Raw genomic sequence first — 15,086 nt, 5'->3', positions numbered from 1 at the left:
CAAAGGAGTGCCATTTTGAGGAGATAATTTTCAAGTGTAAGACTTGAAAAATTACTCTCTTAAAATCGGCCAAGGTGTGGTTGATCAAGAAGGGTTTTTCAAGTTGGTAAATCAAGTGCAAGAACTCCATAACTTTCCTTCATATTTTCGGCCATGGTGGTTGATTTAGATGGAAATCTTAGTGAGTTCATAAGTGTAGAAATCCTAGCTAAACACAAGTTGTTTGTTGGAAGGCTTGGGGTATACAAGCTTGAGGTCTTCTACACTTGAAGGCAACCGTTCAAGAGGCATCATCATCTTCATATCCTTTACTCCTTGGAAGGTAGTATTCTAAACACCCTATGGTTGTGTTTAATTTTGATAGCATGCATATTCGTATATGGATCCGGGATTGGGTTTTACATATAAAATGGGTTTTATATCTTGTAAGTAACATGTTTTAAATAATATATTCCGCTGCGTTTTTATTTTATATGGATAAAATACTTTGATAAACATGTGAAAAACCCAACATAATGTTGGTGATCATGTACTATTCAAGGTATCTCCTTGGAAAGGAGTAGTTCGTTTTGGTAAAAAGGGAAAACTTGCCCCTCGTTATGTTGGTCGTTTCAAGATACCCGAAAGGATTGGCAAGGTGGCTTATCGACTCGATTTACCTCTAGAACTCAACAACGTTCATCCAACGTTTCACGTCTCGAACCTCAAGAAGTGTCTAGCTGAAGAAGGACTTCAAGTCCCGCTCGAAGATCTTCAAATCAATGAAACTTTGCATTTTGTGGAGAAACCCGTCGAGATCATGGACCGAGGAGCCAAGAAATTGAGGAGCAGTCAAATTCCTATCGTTAAGGTTCGATGGAAAGGAAAATGTGGCGCTGAATTTACTTGGGAACTCGAAAGTGATATGAAGACTAAGTATCCCCAACTCTTCGTTACTTCTTCCTAAATTTCGGGACGAAATTTCCTAAAGGAGGGGAGACTGTAACGCCCTGCTTCTTTGTACTTTCCATTATTAGAAAGCATTGTTCGTATTTCTATTTTTGGAAGTCTTGTATTCTTGTAATCGTCTTTCCTTGTAATCATCGTAAAATCCAAGACATGGATCATAATAAAATTCGTATTTCTTTACATTCATGTTATACACATTTCATAAGTGTTCTTACATTCAAATTAACTAAACATGTGATACTTTAATCCTAATTTGTGCAAAACACGTTAAACTTACAAACACGTGACTTATATGCTCAATTTATGCGAATACGATACCTAATCTCGACAAACATACTTGTTTATACTTGTTTTGTATTTGTTTTATGACTTAATTACATTACACACCCTTATATATAATTCTTTATACTTAAACCACCCTAAAACACATTAAAAAACATCAAAATATGGAAGTACAAGGACCAAACATGTCAAAAATCAACCTAATTCAACAAAAAGGGTGGCTCGCCAGCCGCGACCCCCTCCCCCCTTCTTGGTCGCGCCTCGCGAGGGTGTTGAATCCGCAGACTCCCCAGCCAGCTACGGGATTGGGCAATTTTTGCGCTTCTTTCTTGTGTTTCTTGCAATAAATGGCACCAACCTCAACCCTAATTCATTCCCTATAAAATCCAAGCCTCCTCCACACATTTTTTCACTTTTCAAACTCACTAATATCACTCTCAAACACTATAAATTCAGCTGGAAATCAATATCAAAGACAGATTTGTTACAAGTTACAAAAGTGAACCTAACTTCACTTCTACTTCATCTTTTTCACTCATTCTTTCTCCTTTGCACTTGGAATAACCTTAGGTGTGTTTCCACAGGTCTTCCATGGAAAACCAAGGCTAGAACATCAACCAAATAAGGTTAAAAGCACAAGAAAACTTTCTGTTTTGTATAAACACTTGTTGAACTTACTTGAACTTGAGATTTCTCAACACATTCCTATGTCCTTATACCACTAATCAAGACCATGATTATGTGAGCTTAAAAAAAGGTTGTGACATGTAAATCTAGAGGTTTAGTCCTTAAAAACTTTCTGTTTTAATAGGGTTTTAACCCACAAGTGATGAACAAGTCTTGAACTTGAAGTTGTGTGATTATATGGTTAGCTTGGGCTATCCTACTTGCAAATCCACACATCACTTGATGTTTTCCTTATTAGATAGAGTTTACTTCATTCCTTAAAGTATGTTCATGACTATCCTTGTTGTCCATGAAAACATGTGTATTGGTGAATACAAAAGAGGTTCCTAAATGGAAGATTTATCTTCCTACCTCATGCATGACTTATATGGTGCTCTTGTTATGTTATTGGACTAGAAACTTATAATATATACTATATAACATATATAATATCCAAGCAACCAAACCCTTTGATGATGACCTAGTGGTCATTTGTCAAAATGTTAAGTTACATCATCTAAGACCTTAATACTTGTTACGATTCTAATGGGTATTTTAACCCATGAAAACATTCAAACCCTTTTTGGGTTTCATAGTGTTAAAATAAGTATTATGTGCTAGATGATTATTTTTCTCATATGTATACTTTTCGTTTACTTTAAACTCCGAATCCTTAATCCTCCGTTAACATCCAATACTCATACACCTATGTTTCTTTGTGTAGAAGGACTTGGTGCTCCATCCTAATCAACCAACAAACCCTCACAGATTTACCAAGTGGAAGCTTACAAAACCGTGAGTCTACTCGATCCCATTTTACTTTTAAACACTTTTGGTGCAACATGTATTTTATGCAAAACACGCAACACTTGAAACTTATTTTAATCACACTCTATCCACGGTTAAACATGAAATTTTATGATGCTTGTTAATCTCGTATGCTATGTAAACTTTTGTGTCAATGTATGCTCATTAACTTTGCTAGCCTACCTAAACAACTATTGTGCTATAGGATTAACACACCGCCCATTAGTCTTGGGTTATTGTTAAGTTAAACATGTTAACCTCCCGCTAGTCTCTTGGGAAAGGCAAATTTACATTGTATACTCGGGTTTGAACATATAGTTACACAGTTTTAGCATATTAGTAACTTGCATATTGTTATTCATGTTGGATATGAGCACGTTAAACATTTTTATCCTATATTATGCTATGTATTAAACTTGTATACTCGCCAACATTTTGTTGATCATATTTTAATACATGTTGCAGGTTGATAGGCGAGATGATGCTAAGTGAAGAAAAGAGATTTAGGTGGACTTAGAAACACACCTGGAATAAACAATTATTTTGATGTTATGTTAGAAACAATGTTGTTCTTGTTTGAATTTTGTATGACATTTTAGCATTTTTATGAAATTGAATTTAAATTTTATTGTCACATAGTGTTATGATGTCACACCCTCAAAATTCACAAGCGGAGTATTACCGCGTGGCGTGGGACTAACCAGGATCATACCACCAATCATACTGAACATTTAATAAAAGTAAAGTAAAACCATAGCAAACCAAATGTTTAAAGTTCACCAAACCAAAAATCCAAAACCAATTTTTAAAAGTTAGCGGGAGCGTAAAGTCTAAAACCCATAAATAGTTTAAAACATAAAGTTTAATTTTAGGAACCCCACAGTTGGTTCCTTGCCACAACGTTCACTCCGCATGCAAGCCCCTACCATGTACCTAACGACCTGCAAAGCATGTGGTATTTTTTTTAACGTGTCAACAAAAGGTTGGCGAGTTCACAGTTGGTTGTCTGTTTTAAAGTTGTTCCAAAAACCATAAGTTGTTTCGAAAACCATAAGTTGTCAAGTTCCTTGTTCTCATAACCATATGCTGTCGGGGCTACCCCAATGTTTTAAACCACTAGACCTGTACCATATCGACTACTGACTTAAGTCATGTTGAGTGCCCTGAGTCAATGTCTATCATCATTAACTAAGTGCCCAAGTACATTAGTCCACACTCGTCCTCTACGACACGGTGTGAGGCTTGTCAGACCTAATAGCGCTATTTAACTAATGACCCGTTCGCCAATGGCCCAACGATTAAGTCCATATAAAAAAGAGGGACTTAAGATAGAGTTGTTGTCTAGTAAGTTTAAGGTTGTCGCTCTTCCCAAGGAGAGCGGAGTTATGTATTCTACCCAAGGAGACTATGCAGGTTGCATCCCACCCAAATGGGATTGTTGTTGTTTAACCCATTCCAAACCACCGGGAATCCCATGCTTTGTAGAAAAAGTGTGAATTCACCTTTGATTGCTCGGTTGGTCTCTTAAAAATAGTTAATAGTCAAGGTAGGTCAATCATGTCCTAGTATGATTACCATTTAGTTCATTTGTGTGTTCAAATAAGGCACGAAGCTCCTACACGCAACTACCACATAGCATGCACCCACTTTGACAGTTTACGCACATATACATATTCCACCTATAACTACTCATGAACAAGCACACAATACCTCACATAACACTTTCGTTGACATATAACAAGTTGGATCATTATCTGATAGCATAATCTACATCTTGACACGTAAATCACAACTTATACAGTTTCAGCTTTAACATCCAAAACTGGGCTGTTTTCGGGCACTTTTATAAAATACTTATCTTGTTCCAAAAATTCTCAATAATTTACAGAATGTTCTAAAAGTCCACGTCACCTTGTGTAAAAATCTCAAAACCTGATTAAACACCGATTATTTTATAAAAATCATTTACCGGGCTGCAGTCAGATTCGTCACTTTCTGACTGCAGTCCACGGAAAATTTCGTTTAAAATTAATCGTAAATCTGATTGACGAAATTACCATTGGAGATTTACGAAGACACCCGTGCCCATCTACTGTACAAATTTCATGACCTAACTCTATCCATATTACAAGTTATGATGAGAAACATAACACACATTTTCTGCAGAAAAAACATAGCTTTTGCTGCTGTACAAAACAGGCCTTTAAAAATAGCAAACGACCTCAGAAAAATGTGATTCCAGTGCCATTTGAAGCGTTTTTCGAAAACGTATGATTTAGACTTTATAAAATCAATTTTTCAATTTATAACGGTCCGTTTACAGCCAACTGAAGTTGGCTGTTTTCATCGATCAGCATTCTTTGTTTCAGTTAAACGACACCAAAACGCGTGTAAATGATCCCGACACTTCCTAATAACAACTAACAACAGGTTAACCATCAATTATCACCTAACCATATCAATAATCATGTAACCCTAGATATAAAACATCATGATTTTCACAAAAAAACGCAGCCAAGGATCATGTATGCATGCGTATCATTAATTTAATTCACACAATCGCATAATTACCTGAAACTAATCATGCAACAACAAAACCCTAGCATAAAAAATCAATATCACAGCCATGTCTACACAATTTCACACCATGAACCGCAATCCAAATCAAGAATACTAACCTTGGAGGGAATAGAAGGGCTAACAAGGAAGAAGGAAACGAACAAGAAGCTGAACAGGAAGCTAGTTTGCGCAAGAGGGGGGGGGGGTTTCTCCTGGCTGTCGTACACAAGGGGAGTGTTAGGGTTTTGGTTTTTGTTTTCTTATTCCCAAAGCCAAGTACGTATAACTAAAAAACAAGGGAAGTTGGGCTAATGGGCTGCAAGGAACAAGGAGGTGTGGGTTGGGCTCATTATTTCGCATGGGGGAACATGGGGTGGGGTTGGGCCTATTTGTGCGCAAGAAGGGGAGGGGGTGGGTTTGGTTTGGGTTTATAATGTAGCGGTTTCACATATTTCGCAAAATAACTAATTAAAATGTCTCGTGTCGCAATTTAACACACCACATTGTTTCGTTGCACAAAATAACATTTTCCAATATTTCAGTTTTGGGTTTTGGTTTCCCGTAATTCACACACATTACCATGCACACAATCGTTCAAAGAAAATAATCAAACACCACATTTAATTCATATAACGTACACGTAATTACAAAGTAAAGCGAAATGTAACAAGGATTTATACGAGTTGTCACTTCATCCCCAAGTTGAGAGAAATTTCGTCCTGAAATTTAACACATAGTCGCTGGAGAAGCTAGTTATGTTGTGCTTTTTCCTGGGGTATCACATCATCTCCCCGTTGGTTTGGAATTTCGTCTCGAAATTCCGAAGTAGCTTCAGTATTGGACTCACCTTTCTTAAACAACTGGGGGTACTTGTGTTTCATCTGGTCCTCCCATTCCTAAGTGAACTCTGGGCCACAGCGGGAGTTCCAACGGACTCGAACAATAGGTATCTTGGTTTGTTTGAGAGTCTTGATTTCTCGGTCCATAATTTCCACCGGTTCCTCGACGAAGCGCAACTGGTCGTCGATAGTGAGTTCCTTGAAAGGAACGATGAGGGTCTCATCTAACAGACACTTCTTCAGATTCGACACGTGAAAGACGTGGTGAACACCACTGAGATCTTCGGGCAGATTCAATCTGTACGCCACCTTGCCGATTTTCTCAGTGATTTCGAAAGGTCCGACATACCGCGGATTAAGCTTGCCCCGTTTGCCAAAGCGAACCACACCTTTCCAAGTGAGACTTTAAGTAGCACTCGATCCCCAACCTGGAACTCGAGTGGTTTCCTACATTTATCAGCGTAGCTTTTTGACGGTCACGAGCTGCCGACATTCGTTATTGGATTTGAGCATTCTTTTCCGTTGTGTCGACAATGAGTTCTGCGCCAGTAATTTGGTTGTCGCCAACTTCTGCTCAGCATAAGGGTGATCGACATTTCCATCCGTACAAAGCTTCGAAAGAAGCAGCCTTGATGCTATGTGGTAACTATTGTTGTATGAAAACTCCACCAACGGCAGATGTCTTTCCCAGCCGTTACCAAAGTCGATGACACATGTTCGGAGCATGTCTTCTAGAGTCTGGATGGTGCGTTTAGTCTGCCCATTCGTCTGTGGGCGATAAGCTATGCTCATGTCTAAACGTGAGTCAAAGGATTTGTGCATCGCCTGCCACAAATCAGATGCAAAGCGCGGGTCTCGATCAGATATGATGGAAGTTGGCACTCCATGCCTAGCGACCACTTCCTTCAAATAGATGTCTGCGAGTGTAGAAAACTTATCCATTTCTTTGATTGCCAGAAAGTGTGCAGACTTAGTCAGTCGATCAACAATCACCCAGATGGTGTCGTTTCCTTGCTGGGATCTGGGTAAGCCAGCGACGAAATCCATGGAAATTTGCTACCATTTCCATGTTGGGATCTCTGGTTGTTGAAGTAGTCCTGACGGCTTCTGGTATTCAACCTTAACCCTAGCACAGGTCAAACATTTACTAACATAAGTCGCTATGTTAGCTTCCATGTGGGGCCACCAGTACAAAGTCTTGAGATCCTGATACATCTTGTCAAAACCAGGATGCCCCGAGTAACGAGATTTGTTGGCTTCGTCCATCACAAGCTCTCGTAAGTTTCCATAGAATGGAACCCATACACGTTCCATGAAATAATAAGTGTCGTCTTCCCTGCGTTCAAGTTTCTTCTCCATTCCCCGTAGGGATTTTGCTTTGAGGTTCTCTTCCTTCAATGCTTCAATCTGAGCGTCACGAATCTGGGTAGGAAGACTGGAGTGGATGGTAAGCTGTAACGCACGTACACGCTTAGGTTTGGTTTCCTTACGACTGAGGGCATTAGCAACAACGTTGGCTTTGCCTGGATGATACTTGATTGCGCATTCGTAGTCGTTAAGGAGTTCGACCCATCGACTCTATTGCATGTTCAACTCCTTTTGATCGAAGATATGCTGGAGGCTCTTGTGATCGGTATAAATGGTGCACTTGGTACCGTACAAGTAATGTCTCCATATCTTGAGTGCAAACACTACTGCTCCCAACTCCAAGTCGTGGGTAGTGTAGTTCTTTTCGTGGACAATGAGTTAGCGTCATGCGTAAGCAATGACTTTCTTACGTTGCACCAACACACAACCAAGTCCTTGGATCGACGCGTCATAATAAAAAATGAAATCGTCTGTGCCTTCAGGTAACGAGAGAATGGGTGCGCTACAAAGTTTCACCATCAACTGCTGAAACGCGGATTCCTGAGCATCACCCCACCGGTAGGTAACACCCTTCTGTGTTAGTGAAGTGAGAGGCTGCACGATCTTCAAGAAATCTTTGATAAACCTTTGGTAGTAACCTGTCAAACCCAAGAATTGACGGATTTCGGTTGGAGTACGAGGTGCTGGCCAGTACTTGATCGAGTCAATCTTGGATGGATCAACGTGAATCCCATCTTTATTGACTACATGGCCTAGGAAATGGCTTCACGAAGCCAAAAGTCACATTTCGAAAATTTAGCGAAGAGTTGCTCTGTTCAAAGAAGTTCAAGAATAAGTCACAGATGATGCTCGTGTTCCCCCTGATTCTAGGAATAAATCAGGATGTCGTCGATGAAAACAATAACGAACTTATCCAGGTATGGTTTGCACACTTGGTTCATGAGATCCATGAAAACCGTAGGTGCGTATGTCAACCCAAAAGGCATGACCAGAAACTCGTAGTGTACATAACGAGTCCTGAATGCTATCTTAGAGATACCCTCGTCTCGGACTCTCAGCTAATGGTAGCCTGATCTCAGATCAATCTTAGAATAGAAGCTCGACTCTTGCAACTGGTCGAACAAGTCATCGATACGCGGAAGAGGAAAAAAATTCTACACGGTCACCTTATTGAGTTCGCGGTAGTCTATGCACATTCGAAAGGTACCGTCCTTCTTCTTAACAAATAAGACTGGAGCTCCCTCGGGCGAAGAGCTAGGATGAATGAAACCCTTGTCCAAAAGTTCCTGTAGTTGTGCGGACAATTCTTCCAGTTCAAATGGGGCTAAGCGATAAGGTGTGTGAGTTATAGTAGATCCTCCAGGAGCTAGCTCGATTTGAAACTCGACCTGAAGATGAGGCGGGTGTCACACCCCAACCGATGGCGGAAACATCGGGTGAGGCACTGAGCGAAACAGATTGTCTAGGAGAAATCCATAACAACTAATTTTACCAAATATTTAAAGCTACATCCCATACCATAACATATTTAGCAAATCAGTTAATACAGACATAGTATCTCAAGACAAATAAAAATGTTCCGACAACTCATAAATTAATTGTTTTGTTTTTAGACTCCCCTAAGCTCGATTCCAAAACATCCAGCAATCTTAGCATCTTAAACACCTGTCAATACGTCAAAATAAAAGTCAATACACATAGTGTAAAGGTGAGCATACAAGTTTAATAGTACAATAGATAGCGGAAATCGGTTTACGCATAACCAGCATGTAACATGTTGAAAAGTGAAGCTAGCAGGCTATCGACAATGAAATATGCACAGACATGACTGCGAGTTGTAGTATGCACAACACATATCACCACTGTGACACATGAAGTAAAACCCTTGTCCACGACAGGTGCTGAGACCAAACTATAGTACAATCGTTGCTAAGGTGTCAGGCAACAATCACTGTGTAAATATAACATACAAGCCTTCATCGAGTAACATGTATAACATGCAATAACGGTTAGCGTATAAAAGTGTTTGCGTTGTGTGTCGATTGTGATTTGAAATAGGTAACGTATGTAACACCCAAAAGTGCGTAAAGAAAAAAGGGTTCGAGTATACTCACATATCGTGTTAAATGAATAAAACAGTCTTGGATTGGATTGAAGGGAGCGCTGGAAAGTTATCTTGATTACAGAACGATTGTATAAGCAATGAACAATGCGTTAAACAACGTGCGAGTGAGCTGAGTGACGAAGGGTAATCCGATCGGATGACAATCCAGACGGATGGTCATCCGGACGGATGACCATTCGGTCGGATAGTCATTCGTTTGGGAAGGATGTGTTTGTGTATGAACTTTGAAGTTTTTGTTATAGCATTTTATAAAATGAGAAGTATCTCTACCTTTCAGGTCGTCTGGTCGAACGGTCATCCGGATGGATGGTCGTTCGATCGGATGGTAATCCGTTCCAGGTGAGATGTTTCCCAATGATCCAAGTCTCCTGATAGAATAGTCATTCGATCGGATGGTCATCCGATGGGATGACTATTCGTTGGAAACTGACATTTTTGAAGTTTGCAAAATTTGATTAAGTGTTGAAGGTCACAAATCATCAGGTCGGATTGTCGTTCGATCGGATGGATATCTGATCGGACGATGATCCGTTCAGTAACCTGTTCGTTTTGAAAACTTTTAGAATTTGTTAAGTTTAGAAAGTTTTGCGTTTGAACCGAGATGGTATGACTGCGTGTTAAACAACGGAAACCCCATCAAGTCCAAGTCATCCGATTGGATGGGAATCACCCCATTCGATCTGTTAACTGTTCTTGGCGGAACTTTATTTCCAACCCATTAAGTCGGTCATTTCGTCGATAGGAATCAGTTCTCAAACCGGCACTTCACTAGCGAATGAGTAGAAGGCCTGAACGAGCTCAGATTCTATCGGTTTTGAGTGAAAAGTTAAGAACACTGAAGAAAAGTTTGAAATACTTGAAATAGGTTTAGATTTAGGTGAAATCAGTGTTTAAACATTGTAGAAATCAGTTAGGTTCGAGTTGTTCTCGGTGGAATGAAGTTATTTACCGAAGATCATGCAGATCCGTGATGACGTCACCCTTGAACAGCCCAAAATCAAGCGATTTCATGGTGAAAAGTTGAGATTTGATAGTGAAATTGATGAGAAAGTATGTGTAGACAATAGAAGTACAAGATTTTAGATGGAAACTTACAAGAATCGCGAGGAATCGAGAGAAAATAGGCCAAGAGCGTGCTGGTCGGAGGAGAGAGCTATCACATCATGAACAGTGATGTGACAGGTGGTATTTATAGGTGAAGAGGAGAGTGAGGCGGTGTGAGTGGTCTGATTGGAGGGCCTTCCGATCGGATGGTCATTCGGATGGATGACCATTCGATCGGATGGTCCTTCGGTCGGATGGTTGGAGTGAGTTAGTTTCCGACTTTTCGTTTCGTGTGTTGAGCGTCGCGATGCGTTTAAGCGAGTGTCGAATAAGCGATGCGATAGTTTAAATAATAGCTAACCAAATAACATAACTAACATACAACAACATAAATAAACTTGCATTTCCAATTTGCGATGAGATTGCGTTGCGATAGATTGCGATTTGCGTTTGCGATTACCCACCTTTAACATAAATAAACATGCACAAGTAACACATAATAACACACACACACACGTAAAACAATATCCAAAACATGCGATTTAGGTTGCGACGCGATTGCGAAGATATTAGCGTTAAATAGATTCGTGATTAAACTGTGATTATTGCATTTACTCCACATAATACAACTAAAGTACATAATTTAAGTATCGATTAACAAGTCAAAGAGTACAATCAATAATTAAGCAAGGAATGCCAGATCGAATTAGCAATCTTTTCTTCCTTTGACTTTGACTTTGACTTTGACTTGTACTTGATTTCAAAAGATGCGGGTTGTTACAACCTCCCCTACTTTAGGGAATTTCGTCCCGAAATTAAGGTGCAGGCGTAACGAATAGCTATGGATACTTAGCCTTCATTTCACTTTCGAGTTCCCAGGTGAACTCTGCACCGCGTTTGCGTTCCCAGCGAACCTTCACTATGGGAATGCGTGAGCGCCGGAGCTTCTTGTTTTCTTGATCCATGATCTCAACAGGCTTTTCCACGAAGTGTAATGTTTCGTCCACTTGTAGATCATCAAGTGGCACATGTAAATTCTACTCAGCCAGACACTTTTTGAGGTTCGAAACATGGAAAGTCGGGTGGACGTTGTTAAGTTCCTCCAGTAGTTCGAGTCCGTAGGCCACCTTACCAATCCTTTCCAGAATTTTAAAGGGTCCAACATATCGAGGCGTGAGCTTTCCTTTCTTGCCGAATCTGATCACCCCCTTCCAAAGTGAAACCTTTAGGAGTACGTGATCACCAACATCAAATTCAAGGGGCTTGCGGCGTCTATCGGCGTAACTTTTCTGACGACTCTGAGCTTTCAACAGGTTATCTCGAATTTGGAGGATCTTGTCAGTCGTTTCTTGCAGCAGCTCAGGACCGGTAATTTGCGCATCTCCGATCTCGTGCCACACAATAGGCAAGAATTCAACATTTTCTTCCGTATAATGCCTCAAATGGTGCCATTTGAATGCTAGAATGATAACTATTATTGTACGAGAATTCAACCAAAGGTAAGTGTGCGTCCCAATTACCACCGAAATCTGTGACACCCAAGCGAAGCATGTCTTCAAGGGTACGAATCGTTCTTTCAGTCTGACCATCGGTTTGGGGATGGAAAGCGTTACTTAGATTAAGAGTAGTATCGAGAGCAGATTGAAACGTTCCCAAAGGTGCGAGGTAAACCGACCATCGCGGTCAGAGATGATATCACGAGGCGTCCGGTGTCGACAGATGATTTCGTCGGTGTAGATCCGTGCTAATCGTTCTACCTTAAAGTCTTCTCGTATCGGCAGAAAATGAGCAGATTTTGTCAAACGGTCAACGATAACCCAGATGCTATCGTGACCTGACGGCGTGCGGGGAAGTTTCCTAATAAAGTCCATAGCTATACTCTCCCATTTCTACATCGGGATCTCAAGTTGCACGAGTAAGCCAGAGGGTCTTTGTTGCTCGACCTTGACTTTCGAACAAGTCAGGCACTTTGAAACATAGATTGCGATATCTTTCTTCATTCCAGGCCACCATTATCGTAGACGAAGGACATGATACATCTTGTCGGCACCAGGATGAATGGAATATCGAGACTTGTGTGCTTCAGTCAACAATATATCTCGAAGGTTATTGCGACTTGGAATACAGATACATTTGAGATAGTAGTAGATACCGTTCGATTTGGTGACAAATTGAGATTCAGCACCACACTTCTTCATTTCCTCTCGCAAGGTATTCTCAATGAAGCAGGCGTGCTAAGCGTCACGAATCAAGGCTTCGAGGTCGTGCTGGGCACGAGTATTACAAACGCTATGCAAATAGCTTCATCGACTTAGAGCATCGGCCACGACATTTGCTTTGCCAGGATGGTAACGAATCTCACAGTCGTTGTCGTTAAGAAGTTCTACCCATCGGCATTGGCGCATATTTAGTTCCTTTTGGTTGAGGATATGTTGTAGGCTCTTATGGTCGGTGAAGACCGTACACTTGGTACCATAAAGGTAGTGTCGCCAGATCTTCAATGCAAAAACAACTGTACCAAGCTCGAGATCGTGGGATGTATAGTTCTTCTCGTGGATCTTGAGCTGACAAGAGGCATACACGATAACCTTGTCCCGTTGCATGAGAACACAACCGAGACCAAGGTTCGAGCCATTGCAGTAGACAACGAAGTCATTGTTTCCGTCAGGTAACGCGAGGATAGGAGCAATGCAGAGCATAAGCTTGAGAGTCTGAAAGGCTTGCTCTTGTTTGGTTCTCCAAACAAAAGACTTGTCTTTATGCGTGAGAGAAGTAAGCGGAACGGAAATTTTTGAAAAGTCAGCGATGAATTGACGGTAATAGCCTGCCAATCCGAGGAATGAACGAACATCGGATGGTGATTTTGGTGTAACCCAACTCTTAGAAGCTTCGATCTTCGCGGGGTCGATGTGTATACCTTGACTAATGACGATGTGACCGAGGAATTGAACTTCCTCTAGCCAAAATTCACACTTGGAGAACTTGGCATAGAGTTGATTCCCTTGGAGTAATTTCAGAACCAAACATAGATGTTGTGCATGTTCGGCTTTCGATTTCGAATAGATAAGGATGTCGTCGATGAACATGATGACGAAATGGTCAAGAAATGGTTTACACACGCGATTCATCAAATCCATGAAAACCGCGGGTGCATTGGTTAAGCCAAAGGGCATTACGACGAATTCATAATGGCTGTATCGGGTTCGGAAAGCGGTTTTTAGGTATATCTTCCTCCTGGATTCGTAACTGGTGATAGCTTGAGCGTAAATCGACCTTCAGGAAACATGTAGCGCCTTGCAATTGATCAAACAAATCATCAATTCGGGGCAGGGGTAACGATTCTTGATAGTCAGCTTATTCAATTCCCTATAATCGACGCACATCCAGAACGATCCGTCCTTCTTTTTGACGAAAAGGACCGGTGAGCCCCAAGGAGAGGTGCTAGGGCGAATGAAGCCTTTGTCAAGTAATTCCTGGAGTTGACTCGAGAGTTCGCGCATTTCAGACGGAGCGAGGCGATAGGGAGCTCTAGCAACAGGATTTGCTCCAGGAATGAGGTCGATATGGAAATCAATATCATGACTCGGGGGTAAACTAGGTAAATCATCAGCAAAAACGTTAGGAAATTCACAAACCACAGGCACCTTATCCATTGCCTTCTTTTCCTTTTCCTCCGCTACTACGATGTGTGCCAAGAAAGCTTTGTATTCCTTTCGGAGATACTTGCTCGCTTGTATGCACGACATGAGTTTGAGATTCTTTGACACGACTTCACCATAGACACAGAGTTGATGACCATTAGCGAGCGAGAAAAAAATCATTTTATCAAAGCAAACAACTTCAGCACGATTCTCACGAAGAAAATCCTGCCTACTATGATATCAAAACTACCAAGCTGCATCGGAATAAGATCGATAGGGAAGACGTGATTGTTAAGTTCAAGCATACAATCACGGAGAACAGAATTAACAGTAACGGTTCTTCCAGTGGCAACTTCAACGTCGAACGTCGTAGAGAGATTAGCACGCTTACGATTTAGGAGCTTTTCGAATTTTAACAACACAAAACAGTTATCGACTCCAGTATCAAATAAACACGAAGCATATATACCATTGAAAAGGAACATACCATTAACCACGTTGTTATCTGCTTGGGCCTGGCGGGCGTTGATGTTGAATGCATGTCCACGGGCTGCTGGCTGCTGCTGCTGCTGAGGCTGCTGCTGTTGATGTTGTTGCGGCTGCTGCTGTGGCTCTTGCTTCACCACTCTGTTTGGGCAGACATTTGCAAAATGGTTGGGATCACTAGATGTAAAGCAGGCTCTTGCGTGAGCAGCGGGTTCAGGAGCTACTTGTTGACCCTGGGGAGCTGGAAGGAGAGCTGGTGGTGCAGGAGCTTGAACTGGGGCTTTAGCTTAGCGGGGACCAGTACGGCAGTTGGCAGTAAAG

This window comes from Helianthus annuus, chromosome 11 (genome assembly GCF_002127325.2).
Source record: "Helianthus annuus cultivar XRQ/B chromosome 11, HanXRQr2.0-SUNRISE, whole genome shotgun sequence".
NCBI classification, from domain to species: Eukaryota; Viridiplantae; Streptophyta; class Magnoliopsida; order Asterales; family Asteraceae; genus Helianthus; species Helianthus annuus.
The sequence above is the reverse complement of the archived record's forward strand: the minus strand, read 5'-3'. Positions refer to the sequence as shown.